Below are 21,316 nucleotides of genomic sequence, written 5' to 3'. Positions count from 1 at the left end.
TGTGGTCAGATGGGATACGCGGATAATAACCCTAGAACGTGATATGGCAGGGTTACGCACTTTTGTCACGGATTTGGGGACTCGAGTTGATGCACTGACCACCCAAAATGCAAAATCTGAGAAGAAAATCATGGCTTGCCTGCGTGCGCTAGGAAGGGCGTGCCATCTCGACCCCGGCACTGGATTCGATCAGGATTGATGTACTAGGGAAGTTTCCTTTACATCACAATTTTTTTATTTGTGTGGCATGGGGACATGCCACCATTTTAAGTGTGGGGTAGGGGATATTTTGTATGTATGTTGTATGTATAGATTTATGTAAAGTAGTGTAGTTTCGTTAGTTAACTGAATATAAAAAAAAATATCTTCAAAAGTTTCGATTTGTCCCGACGATGGATATCATTCGACGGATTTCTTGAGGGATTCAAGTCGAAGAAAAAAAAACACAAAAAGATTTTCTTTTGTTAGGAGTGTAATAATTCCCCCTTGATTTTTCTTTGGGCCACGGTTCTTTTTCAAGGGTTTCGTTTGAACCGGGTGTAGTTAGTTTTTTTTTTAATTTTTTTTAAAAAGTTAGAAACCCTTGGGCTATGGGCTGAATTGGAAATAGGATTTCTTAACTTCGTTATGCCTTGAATATAGCGGGTACTTTAGTGTGATACTTAGGCTCAATTGTTGATTCTTGTAAGAGTGCCTTAAATTGTATGTTCTTAACTTGGCTTAAGTACCCTGACTAGAGTGTTTTGATGATCCAATCTGGAGTGACTCTTGTGCCATGTGTGTGTGAGGCTTGTTGTATTCTATGCACTGGATTTGATGCCTAGAACTTGCCCCGTGTGTTTGCAAAGCGAAAAATAGTCTTGTTCAGTCTTGGAAGTGATGTAGGCATTTCTTTGTTGAGCCATATATATATATATTTTACGCACCTAATTATTATGTATCGCAATTAACCCGTTTGAGCTTGTAATCCTATTTCTTTGGCAACCACATTACAAGCCTTACCTATTTGTTTGAATCAACCATCTATTTGAACCTTCTAACCTCTCATGAGCACTTGAATTGTTATGAACTGTGTAAGTGTGGGGTGGTTAGTTTGGCTTTTGAGTGGAACTAATGAAATAAGGAGAAATGTGCACTGTTTTAAAAAAGTAAGAGCCATTTGAATTGAAAAAGAAAGAAAAGGAAACAAATAGTGGTATTGCTGTGAAAAACAAATATTCCTTGATAAGTGGTGACTCTTGATGTAATTGTGCTTAAAGAAGTATGGAGTTAATATATATTGATGTGAAGGTGGAGTTATGGTTTCACATAAGTATGGACTTGAATGTTAAAGTATATGTATTAAAGTTCTTAGGGAGGTGTAGTCACTCTTATATCCAAATATATCCAACCCGGCCTGCAGCCTACATTACAACCAAATAAAGTCCTACTTGATCCTAGACTGAATGAGCTCGATTAGTAGAGTAGTACACTACGGGCAAGCCTATGAAGCATCTTTTGTGGCACAAGAATATCGTTTCTGAGGGTGAGTGAATTCTGTCTATTTTGAAGTCCCTCATTGTGCGTGAATTTTATTGATTGTGGAATGAGTCTCTTTTGTTGCGAGCAAGCACATGATTCATGAAGGAAAGGTAATTCTTGACCTCTGCGTTAGAGTAAGTGAGTAAGTTAGGAATATTGCGTGGTGCGTGGGAGTCATCTCTTGAGGTGAAGATGTTACACTACGGTGCTCAATTTATGTGAAATATTATTGGTGTGATGAGTTAGGGAAGTCGCTTAGTGAAGTTAGGCCTCTGTAGAGTGTGGTTTGATTGCTCGGGGACGAGCAATAGTTTAAGTGTGGGGTATTGATAGTAGGCTATAATTATGTACTTTAGCTACTATTTGTACTCTAACTTAGCTGCACTTTATTGATATTTGAATATTAAATGATAACAAATTGCTCTAATTAAAAACTTTATACTTTGCAGGAGCAATTTCGGGCTATGAGGACGTTAAAGAGTGTTTTGGAGCTAATATGGAGCATTGAAGGCCAATTGGAGGTTAGCGCGCTTAAAAAAAAAAAGAAAAAAAATGTTGCAGAAAATTCTCCAGGTGCACGGTCTATGTGCGGCCGCGCACTGAGCCGCGCATGTTAGGCAAAAACTCGCCAAAGTGCGCGGTCGATGCGCGACCGCGCACGTGCTTCCGAGAAAAATGGTCCAAGGCCAATTTTATAATTTGAGAGGCGACTAACCTTGACCTATATGAAGACCAGCTCGCCCAAAAAGAGGGTATCTCTGTATTTAGAAGAACTTTGGAGGCAAGAACACAAAAGAAGCAAGACGGAGAATTCTCCTACAAGTTTTTCATCTTCTTCTTCTTAATTCCATTGTTGGTTATGCCTTTTTATATTGTAATCGTGCATAGTAGTATGAGTAGCTAAACCCGTTATCTAGGGTTGATGGAACTAATTGTTGGATGAAGTCTTGATTACGTTTTGATATAATTGAGCCGTTTTTACTCTATAATTGTTCAACTATGTGTTTCTTGTGATTAATTAAAAGTGCCCTTGATTAATCGTGTCTAGTTGTCTAGTGTTGCTTGAAAAAGAATACTTGATTAGATTGTTGTTGAACAACGCCACTTTCGAGTAAGTTAAGAGATTAATTACTTGAATTTAAAAGCGGGGTTAGAGATAACGAAGCTTTGGTGTGATATTTATGAGTTGTACAATTTGTCAACTAGTACGAGAGAATACTTCTAGTAAATTATCGTAATTGATCGAGAGATAAGTACGGTAAGCAAGAACTCATCATCTTTATAGAGTGTTACGGCGAGATTATAGCTAACGTGTCAGGAATTAATCCGACAATTGAGGAAATCAATAGCCCTAGATTCTTTTACCCTTGAATTCAACTTCATTCTTGCTTATTGATAGTTTTTATTGTCATTTTTTCTTAGTTAAATAATTCTGTTAATTATCAAATAAATTCTTGAACTCTGAAAATTGTATGAGCTTATCATTAGCGATACTAAAAATTATTGCAAATAGGTTAGTTCCCTGTGGGATTCGACTCCAAACTCTTGAACCGGATTATTTTTGTAGCGATTACTTAGTCTTTTTTATAAGGCATAGTTGAGCGTGATCATACTGACTAAGTTGTAGCAAATAGGCTCGTCATAAGGCATAGACGAGCCTACCAAAATTTATGTATTTTTTATAAGGCATAGACCACCCTACCATTTCCAACGCAAGTAGGAAAATAATGACAAGAAAGTTAATCAATAATTTGTGAAGGAAACAGAGCCAAACTGTTTGGATGACTTCGTATTTAATTTAGGCACTTTGAGCGGACAAGGCCAAGCTCTTTGGCAATATAATGACTACAAACACGATCCTAATTATATCCTTACCCTACTTTAAGCTTCTCTAATATGTTTCTTTTACTTTTTTTCCCTCTGTTTTTCTCTTTACTTCCTCAATTTTTGCTTTCTTCAGAAGGAAATAATTACTCTTGCTGATGAAGGTGAACTCTTGACAACTTTCTGCGTACATCTCTAGATCTTGTACCTCGGCGTATAATGTAGAAGTCTTGAAACAATTGAACATGATAAGAAGTTTAATTTTGCCGGCGGCAAGAATTGACTGGTCAAATGGGCATTTAACTTGGGGTAATTGACTATCAAGATCATTTATTCAAAAGTCAATCTACCTTACCTAATTAGCTTCAATGGTTATTTTCATCAGATCTAGTATTTTTCTGTAATACTTAGTGTCGTGGCAAGTTTAATTTCGAGAAAAATATTGTTAAAGTACTAATTAAGAACTGAATCAATTTACAAAATCCTAAACCAACTCAATACCTGAGCCGACACATTCTTTTTTGTTCTAAAATAAATGCTCATATTTTTGTTCAGTGTCGGCTCCATATTCCGTTCACTGATTTACAATATTTCATATGTTGAATGTTGTTTTGATCAATATACTAAGCAAATGTAATGTTAATTTTTTTGATGTGAAATTTGAGAAATAAATGGTACTAACTAACTTCCTATTTTGCTGTAATTATTATTGGTTCTATGTACCCTTAGTAATTATTTTATTTTTCATGGACTTCTCCTCCATTTTTGTTGTCCACTAGCCACAAGGCTCAGAATTAAAAGAAGAACAAAGTCAATTTTTGATGTTTGTTTAGTTAGTACTATTATTATGTATAGTTAATTTTGCTGTCGGGTCCAAGTTGTGACTTAGTGGGCATTTGGACATAAGAATTGTGAAATTTCGTAAAAAATGAAAAAATTTCAAGTGAAAATGGGATTTGAAAATTAAAGTTGTATTTGGACATAAATATAATTTGGAGATGTTTTTGAATAAATTTGGAGTTGTCTTTGAATTTTTTGTGAGTGATTTGAAGTGAAAATTATGAAAAATGACTTTTTGGAGTTTTTCAAATTTCCGAAAAATTTTGAAAGACAATCTCAAGTGAAATTTGAAATTGCCATGCCCAAACACTAATTTCGGAAAAAGTAAAAAAAAATCTTTATGGCCAAACGGGCCCTTAGAATGATTGTTTTTCCAAATTTAACACTATTCGATCGATTGATACCCAACAAAAAAAACTAAAATCCTGGTGGAAGTATCCTCGGAAGTTATCACTGTACGGAACAATGAACGGAACTATGAATGTTTGGGAACTTTTTTAGAATAAAAAGGAACGAGCCGGGTCAGGTATTGGCTCGATTTAGGGTTGGGTTAGGCTCTAAATTGGTCCAAATTCTTAATTCGTGTTTTAACTATTTTAAAAATCGAGTTAGTGTACTTAGTGTATTTGGGCTTGGCCCATATTTTATTTATTTCAGTTCAGTGGACTAAGTCGGGTCATATAAAAATAGTGGCCCGCATTTTATTTTACACAGATGAACATTTATTTTACAGAGATGAAATAAGAAAGCCGATGGTTCTCTCTCTCTCTCTCTCTCTCTCTCTCTCTCTCTCTCTCTCTCTCTCTCTCTCTCTCTCTCTCTCTCATATATATATATATATATATATATATATATATATATATATATATATATATATATATATATATATATATTAAACTTCGAGCCTTATTTATCTTCTTCTCAAATCCATGTCGATTCTAGCTTATAACATGGTATCAGGGCTTGGATTATGGTAGAGCTCATCCTTGTCTATCGTCCGATGTTACCCCTGTAACTTCTCGCCGGAGTTTTGTTTAAGTTCTCTCATCAGAATCCTTTTCCGATTTCTAGGTTTTCAGTGTTTGCTACTTCAAATTTTTCATTGGTTCGTTGTTATATCGTCTTATCCTTCTGATTCCTGCAAGCGATTGGGACAGTAAGGATTTATCAGCTGGATTCCCGTCGGATTCTAGGGTTTTGGCTTCCGCTTGGTATTTTCTTCAATTTTCATCTATTGGTAACATCTCAAGGTCGTGTCTTTCCGGTTGTGAAAGAATTGGTAATATCGTTTTATCTCTATTTATTTTTTCATTATCAGATTCTGCGATCTCACTTGCATGTCTAACTAGTTGATATTGTTTGAGAAAAATGACGATTGGTATTGTTACTCTTGTTGCGAATAAAAGTGTTTCTGAGTCTTCCCCTATTCCAATTAACTCCTCTGCTTGCCACACTGCTTTTCATCCTGGTGATTTTACTCATCCTTATCACCCTCTCTATGTACATCCCTCAGATATCTTAGGAGCTTCTTTAGTCTCTGTTATTTTCGATGGTACCTGTTATGGTAGTTGGCGAAGGAATATTATGGTTGCCTTATCTGTGCGCAATAAGCTAGATTTTATAAATGGGGCCACTGAGAGACCTCCTGTTAGTTCTCCTATTGCCAGACAGTGGCAACGCTGTAATGACTTGGTTGTATCCTGACTAAAAAATTCCCTCACTAAGGAAATCCCTCGTAGTGTTGAATACTTAGAACTTGCCAAAGATATCTCGAATAAACTAGAAGAGAGATATGAGAAAGCTGATGGTGCTAGGATTTTTGAATTAAAGAAAGATCTAGCACATATTTCCCAAGGATCCTTAGATATTGCCTCCTACTTTAATAAAATCAAACAGCTATGGGATGAAATAGCCTTTATCTCTGTCAATCATCTGAGTGTTTGTATATTTGGGGGAAATAAAAAAAGGTTGAAGATGAGCAAAAGGTGTATCAGTTCCTGATGGGACTCAATGAGACCTATCTTCAAGTCAGGAGAAACATCATTATGTTAAAGCCTCTTTCTTTCATGAACATTGTATACAATATATTGCTAAGTGATGAAAAGCAGAAACAAGTTTCTTCTACCTCTCATTTTTCTTCAACTTCTGCCTCATTTAATATTGGTATTTCCAAGTAGAATTTCCAATCAAAGGTCAGCTTTGATACTCCTAAACCTTCTCTTATCTGCAAGTACGGTAAAAAGCCAGGCCATACTATTGAAAAGTGCTACAAATTGCATGTTTTTTCTCCAAATTTCAAATTCTCCAAAACTAATGGTCCAAGAAAAATGGCTGCCAATGCTGAACAATTGTTTGCAGTGCCTGATTTAACTAAAGAGCAGTATTCCCAATTAATGATGTTGTTGCAGCAGTCACACCTATCTAATTCAAGCTCCACTCCAAATCTCTTGGCTTCAGCCAACTTTTCTAGTGAGTTAATGCCCGAAAGTAGTTTGTTCAGAACCTGCTTGCTTACTAAAATAGAGAACATAGTATGGATTATAGATTCTGGAGCTTCTGATTATATGACTTCTGACAAATCTCTTCTTTTCAATATTCAAACTCTTTCCATTCCTTATCTTGTTTCACTTCCCAATGGGTATAAGGTTAAGGTCACCAATATTGGTTCTTTGACTTTGTCCTCCGATTTAATACTTCACAATGTCCTATATGTTCCTTCATTCCATTATAATTCTAATCTCGGTTTACAAATTAGTTTCTAAACCTAGTCATCTTGTTCAATTTACCAATGCTGGCTGCACTTTTCAGGGCCCTTCACTGAAGAAGCCGGTGGTACTTGGTAGACCAGAAAATGAACTTTACAAGCTCTTTCAGCTTCCTGCAACATCCTTCTCTTGTAATTCTTCCACTTCCAGTATCATACCTTGTTCCATCCCTTGTAATGTTTCTCCTGTTGAGTGTTCAAATTTTTCTAATATTGATGCAAATATGTTTTCTGATGCACATGTACATACTGATCATGCTCTACTGAATAAAATCAATAAATTGTTTGGCATTATAGACTTGGTCACTTGCCTTTTTCTAAGATGAAGTGTATTTCTGATTGTAATACCAAAATTTCTTCTAAATAATCTTTTACTTTCCATGTTTGTCCTCTGGCTAAACAAACCACATTACCATTCTCTGATAGTTCAATACAAATTGTTGCACCATTTCAATTAATCCACATTGATACCTAGGGTACCTACCATGCCCCTACTTATGATGGATCAAAATATTTCTTGACCATTGTTGATGACTATACTAGAGCTACTTGGACTCACTTACTGGGTGCCAAGAGCAATGCTTTTGACCTCTTAAAGGCTTTTATTACTATGGTAGAAACCCACTTTCATTCTAAGGTACAAACTGTGAGGAGTGATAATGCATTGGAGTTAGGGTCTAGTTTATCTGGATCTTAATATTTCTCTACTCTTGGCATTGTGCATCAAACTTTTTGTCCACACACTCCACAACAAAATGGAGTGGTGGAAAGAAAACATAGGCATTTGTTTGAAACCGCGAGGGCCCTACTCTTTCAATCCCACCTACCTATTAAATTTTGGGGAGATTGTATCTTGACTACCATTTATTTGATCAATAGGTTCCTCTCTCCCTTACTAAATCACCAAAGCCTTTATGAAGTCTTATATGGTAAACCTCTTAGTTATTCCCACCTTAGGGCATTTGGCTGTTTCGCTACTCTACTGTTCCTAAAACACATAAGGACACGTTTCAGCCTAGAGCTTTGCCTTGTATTTTTTTGGGGTACCCTTTTGCTAAGAAAGGCTACAAATTGTATAACTTGGAAACTATCTCTTGTCTTGTATCTAGAGATGTTGTTTTTCATGAGCACATTTTCCCATTTCTTCAGTCTTCTTCTAGTGCTCCCAACATTTGTCCTTTTCCTTTTTCTACCTATTCTGATGACTTCCCCTCTACTTCATCTTATGTTCCCTCCCATCCCACATGTTCTGGTTCTCCCTTACCTGCTTCTATTTCTCCTTCGTCACCTCCTACTTATTCTGGTTCTCCCTTGCTTACTCCCGATTCTCCTCCTTCTTCTTCTTCTTCTTCTTCTTCTCCTATCTCTCTCTCTTCATCCTCTTCTGTCTCATTAGCTTCTCCTTCTTCACCTATTTCTGTTCCTTCCTATTATCCTCCTATACCTCTTTATCCTCATTCTCCAACTACACTCAGAAGATCTAGTAGGGTGTATAAGCAGTCCTCTTACCTTTAGAGTTATGACTGTCACTCTTCATCCTTATACTCCAGTTATGTTTCCTCTACTTCTCATTTTAGTGAGCAACTTGTTCCTAACCCTTCACTTATTCTCAGGAAGCTCCTGTCCCTGAGTGGCATGATGCAATGAGAAAAGAATTTGAGGCTTTGAATCCAATCAAACTTGAAAAATTGTTGAATTTCCCCATGGTAAGAAACCCATATGATGCAAATGGGTGTGCAAGGTTAAATATAAAGCCGATGGCACTATTGAGAGGTACAAAGCTAGGTTGGTGGTTAGGGGTGATACTCAGGTTGAGGGGGTTTATTTTCATGAAACTTTCTCTCCTGATGTGAAAATGTCTATTGTTAAGACTATTATTGTTGTAGCAGTTAAAAGGAAATGGCCTCTTTTTCAACTAGATGTCAACAATGTATTTTTGCATGGTGATTTGGATAAGGAAGTGTATATGAAACTTCCTCCTGGTTTATCTGTTCCCTCCACCTCTTCATGTGCTACCCTAGTGTGTAAGTTGCAAAAATCTCTCTATGGGCTAAGGCAAGCTTCCAGGCAGTGGTATGCCAAACTTTCCCATGCTTTACATTCTAGAGGTTATGCTCACTCCTTAAATGATTACTCTTTGTTTACTAGAGGGTCAGGGGATTCTCTAGTTATCTTGGTTATTTATGTGGATGACATAGTTCTTACTGGGACTGATTTAGAAGAAATTTCTACTTTGAAAGATTTTTTGCATGATAAGTTCAAAATCAAAGACTTAAGATTATTGAATTACTTTCTTGGTATTGAGGTTCTGTACACTCTGGTGTCTTACTCCATCAGAGAAAATTCCTTTATGATCTCCTCAGAGAATTTCATTCCGATGTCTTTCTCTTGTGGTTTGCCCTCTTGAGCTACATGACAAATTGAGGGCTAATATGGGTAATCCTTTACCCAGGCCTGAGTTGTATAGGAGTTTGATTGATAAGCTGAATTTTTTAACACATATCATGCCATATTTGTCATTTGTTGTACAACATTTGAGCCAATTCATGCATCATCCTTGTGTTTCTCATATGAAAGTTGCACTGCACTTCTTGAGGTACTTGGAAGGGACTTCTGATTTTGGGTTATTCTTCAACAACTCCTATGATCTTTCTCTTCAAGTTTAATGTGATAGTGATTGGGATTCTTGTCCTGATAGTAGACGGTCAGTGACTGGTTTTTGTCTTATACTGGGTGGCAGTTTGGTCAGCTGGAAATCCAAGAAACAACATGTTGTATCCTTGTCCTCAGCTGAAGCTGAGTATAGGTCCTTGAGCAAAGTTGTGGCTGAGGTTACCTGGCTCTCTAGACTCTTATCTGATTTTGGGCTTACTAATATCTCTTCTATTCCTATTCGTTGTGATAATCATATTGCCATCTACGCTGCTAAGAATCTTGTTTTTCATGAGCGGACCAAGCATATAGAGTTGGACTGTCACTTTGTGCACACCAAGCTGGGTGATGGCCTAATCTCTCTACTACACACTTCGAGTTCTACTCAAATGACTGATGTTCTCACCAAACCTCTACCTGGGGTAGTCCATCATCTACATATCAACAAGTTGGGTGTGTTACCACCATCCAACTTGAAGGGGGTGTTAAGTTTAGTGAATGTACTGACGTGGGCTAGTTAGTGTACTTAGTGTATTTGGGCTTGGCCCACGTTTTATTTATTTCAGTTCAGTAGATTGAGTCGGGTCATATAAAAATAGTGGCCCACATTTTATTTTACACAGATGAACATTTATTTTACAGAGATGAAATAAGAAAGCTACTAGTTCTCTCTTTCTATGAAACTTCGAGCCCTAGTTATCGTCTTCTCAAATCCATGTCGATTCGAGCTTGTAACATTAAAGTCATTTATTTGCTAATAATAAGTTTGAATGATTTAGATCTTATACAAAATCTAATATTACTAAGACATTTCTTTTGTTTTATTGTTTTTAACGGATACGTTCACTCAGACATTCATAGTGAAGGTAAGATTTTACCCAATACTGTATCCATTACAATCACACAATTATTACAATCAGTCTCCCGCGCATAACCATCGCCAACTACCACCAATGACTTCCTCTGACGCCAGTCACCAGGCACAACCACCATTGCACAATTACCACTGCCTGTAGGCACCTCCACCATCACAACTACCACCGGTCCATCTCACAATCCTCACCATCAACGACAACCATTGCCAACATCTTGGTAGTTTTTAGAGTGTGCCCCATCAAACAAATAGTAGTTTTTACAATATTAAATAAATTAAATATTTTTGTAATATTTTGTTGATATTTATTGCAATTTATACTCATACATTTTATTTTGCGTGTCTTACTTTCAATTAGTAAATTTAAAAATAATATTATATTTCTATATATAGTATTTTTTTAGATTTTTAATATTCTCATTTTTTTCTTAATAATACTTCGATGTAAGAATGATTTGACATGTTTAATATCACAAAATTCCATGGATATTTTTGGTATGTTATTTACATCTTTAATTTGAAATTATAAAATTTTAAAAATCTTCTTTTGAGTCTTAAATTTCATGCCAAGCCAAGTTAAACATTAGATATCTTAACTTTAATTAAAACGAACAAGACTATATATCCACTTTCAAAAAAAAAAAATAGAGGTAGTTGGTTTTTTCTTTTCTACTACACGCTTGCTTTTACTTGTCATATTTCGTTTTTCGAAAGTCAAACTACATAAACTTTGATTGTCGTTTTAATATGTATTTTTTCACCATACTGACATGAGAAAAATTATAAATTATAGTACTTTTCATATAGTTTCCAAATATCTAAATTTTAAATTTAAAATATTAAGAAAATCTAATGCAATTTTGCTTCAAATATTAATCAAATCGACTCTAGAAAAATAAAACGTGACAAGTAAAAGTGAATGTATGGAGTATTTGTGACAGTGATATTGCCAGTTGTTTCTTCAACCGTAGTATTAATTGCAATATGAGTTTTAAATTCGACCAAACAAGTAGTTAGACATTCAAGACTTTTGACTCTTGAATCAAAGTGGATATAAGTACTGCCCCTAGTAAATTAATAACTTATTGCTGGAGGGGCCTATGAGAAAAAGCGTGGGAGATACTAATTAGGAGCTCACTCCATCCAAAAAAACTGGAAAAAGTATATAAAAAGTAAAACTATAACAAGAGGCGGAGCCAAGATTCAAGTTTATGGGTTCGAAATTCTAATTATTTTAAATTACTGGGTTCTTAATAATAATTTGTACATATTCAATGGATTTTTAAGACAAATACAAGGTTAGAATCAAAGTTATTGGATTCGGTCGAACCCGCTCCCGGTACTCTAGCTCCATCCGTGACTGTAACAGGGCAACCTGTTCTTTTACTTGATCAATTTTGTTAGGTGAGCCTTCTGCATGGGAGCTTTAAGAGGCAAGAAAAATCAATTTCATATGGCATGTGATAAGTGAGTCCGGAACCAAAATAATGCATTTTTGGACTCAAAGAATAAAAATATGTAAAAAAAAAATATACAGTGGCCAAAATATATATAGCGTCGTTTTAAAAGACGCTATACCTTAACGGTCGTTTGGCCAGTTAGGTATAGCGTCTTTTAAAACGACGTTATATATATATATTTTAGTTTAAGCGAAAACTATAGCGTCTTTTGTTAAGACGCTATATATATAGCGTCTTAACAAAAGACGCTATACATATAAATATACACCGTCTCCTTCCCTTCCCCAAAACAGAATCGTCGAGCCTCCCCCCCCAAAAAAAAATTAAAAAAATCTAAACATCCTCCATTTTTAATCCAAGCATCCTTCATTTTTAATCCAAAAACAATTATGTGGAGCCCACCCGTCCCACAAAAAGTAAAGATTCTCTGTCCCACGTTCTAACTAAAGCGTTATCTTGGACATTGTTGCTTGTTTCGGCTCCAAATCACAAAATCTTCGACTTTCTAAAAACCTTAAATCGAGATATTCCGACTTAGTTTTAGCTAAACCTTGTATAAAAAATGCATATTAGTTATTTTTTATGTGCTCTATGTTATTTTGTGATTGTTTTGCGATTTAACTAATTTGTTGTTTTTTATCCGGACTATAATTTTAGTGTGCTAAAAAAATTCGTAAAATAGAGAAATTGTTATTAATTGTTAAAAAAATATTAATTAGTTACTTTTTACTGTGGTATATGTATTTTCGTGATTGTTTTGTGTTTAAACTGATTTGTTATTTTTATCCGTTTTAAATTATTTATTTGCTAAAAGACTAGTAAACTAGATCAATTGTTACTTTAGTTCCTTGTAGTGGTATCTTGTGGCCTAATGTAGTGCTCGTATTTGTAATGTAGTGACCTTTTAGCATAGTAAAACGTAATGTCCTTTAGCGTAATATCCTTGTAGTTATAGAAATTAATCATTTAAGTATCTCTTATTCCCAAAAATATGTCTAAAAGCTGACAGTAGAAATACAAACTATCCCCAATTATAGTCAACAAACGTAAAAATATAAGAATTCAGGATATATTGTTGCTTCTGGGCCTCAAATATTGTGTCCGGAACCAAAATATGAATATTTAATAATTAAATCTTGTATAGTTATGAAAATTAATTATTTAATTTTAGTATAGTAAAAAATAAGTCAGTAACAAACAAGCAAACAAACAAACAAATATATAAAATAAAATAATAAAACCAACATCTGCATGCAATGTCCACTTGTCAAGCTCATGTCGCATCAACCAATGATAAGCTCTTTCGTCTTCCTACCTGATAGATTCCATGCGCCTCCTGAATTTGCACTCCTAGTGATCAGTTGCAGCCATCCACATTAAATCATGCAAGTCCTTATTGGGATGTGCCTTCTGAAAATTGGCCTTCAAGTGCCTCACACAGTCACATGGCTCACCTAGTTTTTGCCTGCAAACTCTTCATATTTCCAAGCAAAGAGGGGCAGCTGTGAGCACCTAATTTTTTACTATATTTAAATTTTTATCACCTTCTACTATGTAAATATTTTTAGAAATTTAATATATATTTTTTTAACTTTGTGATATTTTTTATATATAGGGTAAAAATTTAAAATAATATATATATATATATATATATATATATATATATATATATTAGCTTTGTTATATTTTTTTATATAGGGTAAAAATTATTAATAATTTAAAAGGTCAATTATTACTATTAGTATTATTTTTATTTTTATTTTTATCTTTATTTTTAAATAAAATGAATTAAAAAACCGAAAAAATATTATTATTATTATTATTATTATTATTATTATTATTATTATTATTATTATTATTATTATTATTATTATTTTATTTTTGGGAAGAGCGTGCAAATTAAAAAATAGTAAAAGTAAAAATATAAAATTAAAAAGTAAAAGTAAAAGTAGGTGAAAATTATTTAATAAAAAAGTAAAAGAAAGTGAAAAGTTAAAAAAATAAAAGTAAAAGAATGTAGAAATTTAAAAAATAAATAAAAAGTAAAATAAAGTTGGAATTAAAAAATAAAAGTAAGGGTATCTGATTTTTTTTTATAAAAGTAAAAGTAAGAGAAAATATTTTTAAAAAAAAAAGAAAAGTAAAATAAGTGGGGAAATAAAAAAAGAAAAAGTAAAATAAGTGGGAAATAAAAAAAGAAAAGTAAAAAAGTGAAATTTTTAATATATTAAAAGTAAAAAAAGTGAGAAATTAAAACATAAAAGTAAAGGAAAGTGGGGAATTATTTTTAAAAAAATAAGAAAAATGGGAAGTAAAAATTCTTTTAATTAAAAAATAAAAATAAAATAAAATAAATCTGAAAATTCCGAAAAAGTTTCTATAAATAGAAGAGAAGGAGAAAAAAAAAATAGGGAGGAAGGAAATGAGAGAAATTTATTTTCTTCTTCTAGGATAAGGAAATTTCTACTCGTGTCATTCTTTCTTCGTCTTTCTTTCAAAAATTCCAGCAAAATCACCCCCTCCCCAAAAAAATAGCTTTAAACCCAACAAAAATAAGGCACTAAATCACCGGTTTTGTAAGGTCGATCGGGGTTGCAAGTCGCGATTTTTTGTTCGAGGTTTCGTGGCCGGTGAAAGCTCCAGACAACACTCGTCGAATTGTTTAGCGCTCTTGTAATTTCAACTCTGTTAATTTATATCAAAGGTCCGTTATTTCCCTTTTTTCACTGATTATAATTGTCCATTTACCTTCTTGTCTATTGGTGTGGTTATTGGGTAGCATGAAGTAGTAGTTCACTCTATTGATATTTGGATCATTTGAATTTGATTGTTTCCTTATTCATATGTTTATTGGACCATGATGTTAATTTTAAAGTTACAAAGTTTTGTTTTGAGTTGATTTAACCGGATAAAGGGTCTATTGAATCACTGTAATTTGGCTTGTTTACCAATTTTGTTCATGAGATTGTGGTGTCATTAGTTTTGTTTAAGAAATGTAAGGAATATGGGATATTGGGTTGGATAATTTGCTTGGGCCACGATTTGTTTCTAAGAAAATTGGTTTTGGGCTGTTGTAGAAGAAAAGATTTTGGGCCAAAAGATTTAGTCTCATCAGGCCCAAAGTAATAAATAACATAGCTGGCTCATCTTTCTCTAAACTAGCCCATTTTTCTATAAATAATAAAGTCAATTCTTTCACAAATAATTACATACCTCATGACCTTACAATAATCTCAAAATTCGTAATTGAATAATATTCGAACATCGTAGCTTGCTTTAGACGCGATTAATAATAAATCATCTTGACTGTGGGTACGGTTCCCGTAGCATGGTCACGATACGTAATCCCCAATTCGATTGTGCGTTTCACGTGACTCGACCACAACTTCAAACAATAAAAAATAAAATTAAACATGTTGTAGATTGCGGGTGCGTTTCACGTGACGCGATTTGCGATGTGTATAAACAACGAGTGTACGACAACGTAACTCGTCTCATATTAATTCCATAAAAGTTTAAAATGCAGTAATGTAATAAAAGCAGGAAAAGGAATAAAAATGCACATAGGTTTAAAACATGTATTAAATCAGATAACTAGGCCAATTATTAATAGTTGAGCGACCGTGCTAAAACCACGGAACTCGGAAGTGTCTCACACCTTCTCTCGGATTAATAGAATTCCTTACCCGGTCTTCTGTGTTCGCAGACCATAAATAAGAGTCAATTTTCCTTGATTTGGGATTCTAAAATAAATTGGTGACTTGGGACACCATAATTATTTTAAGTGGAAAAACTCCCTATCCCCCGGAAAAAAGGAGGCGTGACAGCTCTAACGACTCTACTAGGGATAAGAACCCAGAATCTCTGGTTCAGGGCTCAGAATTCGAGCTTAGAAAAGTTATTATACTTGGCTTTTATTTATTATCTGATTTTTACGTGTTTGAACCTAATGTTCTAAATGCCACTTTTTACCGCTTTTATATTGCTTGAACTGTATATAAACTGTTACGAAACCCTCTTCTCTTTGAGTCTTCTAAATCTTTTGGGAAGAGTGCACTTCGCGTGGCTTCTTTTCTGTTAGAGTCATACCCCTAATTTTAGAACGAGGATCCGACAAGTTGCAAAGCCGGTGAAGCTTCTATATTCCTGGTACGCTGTCCCACTTCGGCTCGAGTTGTCCGCTCGGATAAGCCAGGTCTAGAACAATATACCCAGGATTTAAACTTAGAATGACATAACCACATGCCGAATCCCTAGTAGGTACATTTGTTTGTATCACGTGCATTTGACTTTGGGGACTCAACACACAGATTGGGTCCGTCTAGGACAGGTGTACCCAATATAAAAGACCATCCTGATATATTTTACGTGCTACTTGTTCATATGTTTGTTTCGGCTTGCATGTTGACTGGCTTCTAGAATAGGGAAAAGGAACAAAAAAATAACAAAGAGTGAGGTAAGAGAGAAAATACATTTTACCCGATTTTGAAAATCCAAGTATTTGAAAAGTACTGAAATTCTGCCGAATTTTTGAAAAAAAAAAAAGTCATTCTCAAAATAAGTCATATTTTCCTATTGCGCCAAAACCTACCGAACTATGCGGGTCTGATTCTCACCGAATGTGAGATACGCAGGCAACCCCTATTAGGCCCGTCCATATTTTTTCAAAACCGACCAAAATAAGAACCTTTTGAAACATGATCATCACCCGAGGCCGTTCTTGTCAAAATAGCCTTAAAATATTCTCTTGGAGCGCCGAAAGGCTATTTTCACAAGAATAGCCACCATGTAAACCTAAGTCAGTCTTTTCTCCTATAATCAACCTCAGTTGGCAGACACAACCCTAAAAACTTTCCTCAAGTGCTGAAGGGCCGTATTTGCAACAAAATAAAAACAATTTGGTACGAAATTTACTGATTTGGATTTTTAAAATTAACCACTTTGTGTTTTTGGAAAATATGTCGGTTTTGATCTTTGTCCTCAATTTGTGTGCAGAATGAGCACTGTTGAGAATGTACCTTTTCGGGTCGTAGATGAGATTCCACTAGGACTCCACATGTGGTGGAATGACCTAGGGGAGGTCAGCAAGCGTTATGTGACAAAGACTTTAGGTGGGCTCACCGGGCTTCTGAAAATTAAACCAAGGGTTGATATAATTGAAACTTTGATACCGTTTTGGGACCCGACGCACAATGTTTTCCACTTCTCTGATTTTGAGTTGACCCCTTTGCTAGAGGAGATGGTAGGTTATGTTGGTCTTGACGAGAATCTCAGGCACCGATATCTAGTAGCACCAAGACCTGTAACCCCTCATAAGTTTTTTGACCTTCTGAGTATTAGCCGGCAGGTTAAAGATGGAAATTTGGCCAAAGGATTTTACACATTCCATTTCTTATACAACCGGTATGGGGATCCCCGAGGATTTGAGGCTCCAAACACTAGTTTGAGTCATCAGGGAAATAAAAACAAATGGGAAGCACGCAGAGGTTTAGCCTTCGTAGTTGTATTTTTAGGCACTCTGATATGCCCAAGGAGTGACGGACATATAGAGTTGGTACTTGCAGGAATGGCCGACTTTATGGTCAAAAAGGCCAACGGCACTCTTATACCGATGATTCTCGCAGAAATCTATCGAGCTCTAACCGCTTGTCGAGCTGGGACAAAGTTCTTTGAGGGTTGCAACTTGCTTTTGCCAATGTGGCTGGTGGAACATCTTTGCCATCGCCCGAGGTACATAAACTACGGTCTGACCGGACTCGATTGCATTGAAGAATATGGAAACCAGGTAAACAGTCATGAGTTACCAGAGGGTACTGAGGCTTGGTTTGCGTATTTGGGTTATTTGACCGCAAACCGAATTGAGTGGACTTTCAGTTGGCTCTCGATCAACGAGGTTATTTACATGTCCGTCGGAGCGTGCTTTCTTTTATTGATGGGACTTCGGAGTATTCAGCCATATGCTCTGCATCGGGTCCTACAACAATTGGAAAGATACAAAACAGTCCCTTATGATGAAAATTTGAGTCCACAAGTTATTGAACTATACCCAAAAGCCGCATTCCCAGAAGAAAAGGTTCGCCAGATTTGGCACCAATTTCGGTTTCTGGAGCCACAAACTCAAGTACGAGATTTTTCCTCGGGTGAAGTAGAATCTAAATACACAGCCTGGTATGGCAAGAGAGTTCGAGTCGATCAAGAGACAGAACAGCCCGCCAAAAGACCCCATGTCCAACAATTCACCGATGGAGCGCGAGAATAGTGGGTTTGGTTAGCTAAAGAGAAGGAATACCAGACCACCATAAGCAAGCTAGAGGATCAAATCAAAAACCTCAAATTTAACAGTAGTTTGCAGGCTGCCAAGGATGAAGGAAAAAAGAAAAGGTTGGCCGAGAAAATGAAGCCCTCCGAGCTCAGATTCAGAAAATGAAAATAGTCGCTGAAAACCCCGTAAGAAGCGAAAAAGATAAAAGAATCATAAGCAATCTGAGGCGGAAAGTTCATGATTATGGGTTTGATTTGAAAAAGGCCGGGGATGAATTGGCAAAAGCTCGGGCAAAATTGGCGAATAATGCAGAAGAACGGGCAAGGTGTGTTCAGCATTTAAAGCAAAAGTATGATAGAGGGGTCGCGGTCTTAAGGGAAAAGCCGACTAATCTCGAAAATAAAATGGTCCAACAGACAAAGGATTTCAAAGCTGAAAGAGAGCATTGCTATACATTGATTTCCTGATTAGAAGAAGACATACAGCAATTGCAAGACAAAACCATACGGCCATGCAGGTGTTGGAGGCCCGGTCTCAGCAAATTGGACGCCTGCTCCAAGAAAAGGGCTTCATTAGAATGAGGATTAAAGAAATCATTGATTACGTCGCAATGAAATGCCATGAATGCGAAGATATGACCAGGTCCATGTTCTTTGCTTCTGTGATGACTTTTGTCAGTCAGGTGATGGATGATTTAGAGTACCTTCAAGAAGAGATTGCACGCAGGCCCGCGTCGAGACCGACTGATGTACCGCGGGCCCCCAGAGTAGTATTGTAGGCTCTTATGTATTCCTGATTTATTATTATTATTATTATATTTGGCTTTGAGTCTGTATTTTACCTTTTCGAGTCTGTTTTTTCTGTTTTAAGTATGTATGTTTAATTGTTAGTATTTCCAAAGTCTTTGTAATAGAAAAACCCAAAAAGATTTTATTTAATGAAATATTGAAAAAAAAAACCAAAAATTTTCTTTTCTTTTATTCTGCATTTATTTCCTGAACCACGTAATGATCTGATTCATGCGGCGTCATGATACGTAGGCAATCCCCATCGGATTTGATCGTAGCAATAGACAATCTGAGTGAAAAATAAAGAAAAAGAGAGAAAAAGAAGGAAAATTGAGTGAACAAGAAAGAAAAAAGAGTGAAAAATAAAAGAGCGAAAAACAACAAAAAGGGAAGGAAAAAGAAATGAGGATTCGAAATTGAGAAAAGAGATAGTAAAGCCGGGATGAAACATACAGTCGTTGCAAAGATATTTAGAAACTTTTAACTATTTAAGTGCATTGCATCCCCAGTATGCGATTCCTTATCTGTTAAATATCTCAAACTAACCAGGTTGTTGCGTGTGCAAATATCAAAGGTCATGTTTAGGTGGTTGGTTTTGTGGTAATCTGGCTTCCCATCCTTACTTCACGAGATCTAAAGGCAGTGTTCCTATGGCCTCCGAAATTCATCTACCAATTATTGAGCCTGAGGATAGTCCAGTATCGGCTATTCCACAGTCAGAGTCCGCAGTCGCTGAAGAAAATAAGAGGCTGCGCGTCGGCATGTTAGAAATGTGGGACGCTTGGTCTAGTGGCAAAGAACCGCCCAGTATAATCCCCGAATTTCCTGAACTGCTTCCCAGGACAAGTAGAACATCCAATGTCCCCATCCCCGTAACCAACCCATTCACCCCCAATGTCTCCTACTCCGATCTGTGCATGTTTCCTCATGTTCATTTGCCCGTTGGTTTTAAAATTCCAAAATTCGAAAAGTACGAAGGGCACGGAGACCCGATCGCTCATTTGAAAAGATATTGCAATCAGCTGAGAGGGGCAGGTGGAAAAGAAGAACTTTTGATGGCCTATTTCGGGGAGAGCTTGACGGGAATTGCGTCAGAATGGTACATAGACCTGGACATCTCCCATTGGCATATATGGGATGACTTAGCCCGAGATTTCGTCAGGCAAATTCAATACAATGTTGATATAGCTCCAGATAGGAATTCTCTGACCAATTTCAAGAAGAAAACCGCGGAAAGCTTCCGTGAATATGCTATCAAGTGGCGTGAGCAAGCAGCCAGAGTGAAACCGCTTATGGATGAGACATAAATGGTCAATGTTTTCTTGCAGGACCAAGAGGCCGATTACTTTCAGAACATGATGTCTGCCATGGGCAAACCTTTTGCAGAGGCCATAAAAATCAGAGAAATGGTAGAAAATGGCCTGAAAACTGGCCGAATCATAAGTCAATCTGCTTTGAGAGCCACCTTCCAAGCCATCCAAAACGGCTCGGAAGGTTTAGCAAATCGAAAGAAGAGGTAAGAAGGAGTTATGTTGGCTTCAGGTTTGAGAGGCCCCCGTTGATCCCGCGATCATTCTTACCTGCCTTCCAGAACCCCAAAACACTACTACCCCTATCAAGATGCAGCTTATGCCGTGGCACCGCCTCCCTATGCGGTGATGAATGCCCAACCTTATACACGACCACAACAACACTATAACAAAAACCGAGCTCCACCTCCCAGAAATAACCATCCTTACCAAGCTCTATATAACCCTCGCCCCCCACAAAATAATTACCAACATAATACACGCCCCCGTGAGCATCCTAGGAGAAACGACTTCACCCCTATTAGTGAGTCCTACTCTAGCCTGTTTCCAAAATTAGTCCAGATGGGTCTATTGCAACTTGTGCCACCAAACCGGCAAAATCCGAAATCTCCATCATACCGGCTCGGTACCAGGTGTGCCTATCATTCGGGGGCAGAGGGTTATGATACAAAGGATTGTTGGACTCTCAAGAGGGCCGTTGAGAATTTGATAGAACAAAAAAGAGTGGTGCTGAGGGACGAGGAAGTCCCCAATGTGACTAACAATCCATTACCGGCTCACAACAATGGGCCGGTCATTGGAATGATTTGTGATGATAAAGATTTTTATCCATCTTTGAAAGCTATCATCGCCATTGCCGATTCAGAGGCAAGACCTAAAGCGGCGGCGAAACAAGCCAGAAATGAGAAAAAAATCACTCCAACTCCTCAAGTTGCAGAAAAACCTGTGGAAACAAATACTGGGGCAGGACCTGCTAAGGATGCAATTCTCTATGTTCCTAGGGCCTCAAGGAAAGAGCAAC

This window comes from Nicotiana tabacum, chromosome 17, assembly GCF_000715075.1.
Source record: "Nicotiana tabacum cultivar K326 chromosome 17, ASM71507v2, whole genome shotgun sequence".
Classification (NCBI taxonomy): domain Eukaryota; kingdom Viridiplantae; phylum Streptophyta; class Magnoliopsida; order Solanales; family Solanaceae; genus Nicotiana; species Nicotiana tabacum.
This window is presented reverse-complemented; position numbering follows the sequence as displayed.